Here is a 1582-nt window from a genome sequence, read left to right as displayed (position 1 = left end):
AAAAAAAAACACCTATATAGAATAGAAGGAGGAGATCTAGTGTGGAAGGAATTATTTAAAAGACTATTTACTGCAGCACAGTAAACATTGGAAGGGATGGGGAAGATAAGAGAGAGAAAGAAATAGAATATAAAAATTGACTGAATGCCCCTCAATAGGGTACTAGTCAAATAAATTATAGTACATCTGCATTATACAATAGTATGAAGCTGTTATTATGAGTTAGATTTATATATCCTGCCTGAGGAATTTTTCTGTGATATATTTTTAAGTCAGAAAAGCAAAAAATGTAGAGTTTGGTTCTTATTATATATATTTTTTAAAGAAAGAAAATTTTCTATTTACAGGAGCATAAAAATTGTGGAAAATGGATATCAAACTGTTAACATGGCTATCTGGGGATTGTAGTAAGGAACGATGCAGAGGGGATGACTGCTGATTTCTTCATGCACCTTGGCATTGTTGGACACGGTAAAATAGCTATGCAATACTTTTATAATATGAAAAATCCAATAAAGCTGGAAGAAGGAGTAGAGAAATGGAGCAAAGGAAGGAAGAAGAGAGACAGAGAACTATTGGTGATCTTTGACCAAGGTAGAGGAAAGCACCCTATATGCCAGCTAGATGTCAAGGGCCATGTTTGGTTCACTTCTGGGTATTAGGGATTCTGGGATGTGGCATCGATCAACCAAATTTTGACTATTTGAATCACTAATTTCCTCTTTTCAAAGTCTACCAGGTTCTTGGGTATACAGAGAAAAGTGTTTCTTATTAATACAATTCAGTATTAGGTTTTCTTTTCTGAGTTGAATGTCTGAAGCATTTTCTTAAATCTCAGATATGAAATTCATTCCATAGCATCTTTATCTTTTTCAGTCTGATGTATGAGTTTCTCATCTCCCTAGAGCTTTTCGAGTTTGTCTCTCTGGAGGAAACGAACACAAGGAAACCTGCATTTCTGAGTCTTGGCCAGCATGATACCTGGAATATATTCACTCTCACTGGTTCCTGGTTACCTCTTCTTTTCTCCATTCAGCTACCAGGTTCAACATCAGCAGAAAACAATGGTTTAAGTAGCTACCATAAACAGGTATATCTTTTCACTAGTTGGAAATTTATGACAGAGCATTGCAAAGCTTAAAGGACCCTTGGGAAGTGGTATGCTATAGTAGAAAGCATTCAAAACTCAACCACTTTTTAAAATGATAAAGCATTATGTTGGTGAGAGTACAGAGAGAAAAACACACCCATGCACTGCTCAGGGTATGATTAGCAAGAACCATATCTCAAAAACAGTTTGGTAAAATTGCTCATACATTTCACTATTTTTTAACTTTTTATTGTGAATTGACTGAAGGTTTACAGGCAAGATCATCAGTTTTACAGTTAACAAATCATACACCTTGTTTCATTTCACTGATTACACTCCCCTCCATGCAATAACAGTTACCCCAATTTCTTCCTGGGGTTCCTATTTCCATTCCACCCACCTTCCCATCCCCCTTTTCTCAACTTTGTCCTCAGGTGAATGTTGCCCTTTTGATTTTGAATGATTGACCATTCCATGGTGAGCATGCCTTAC

Source organism: Chrysochloris asiatica, unplaced genomic scaffold (assembly GCF_000296735.1).
Source record: "Chrysochloris asiatica unplaced genomic scaffold, ChrAsi1.0 scaffold00057, whole genome shotgun sequence".
Taxonomy (NCBI): Eukaryota; Metazoa; Chordata; class Mammalia; order Afrosoricida; family Chrysochloridae; genus Chrysochloris; species Chrysochloris asiatica.
This window is presented reverse-complemented; position numbering follows the sequence as displayed.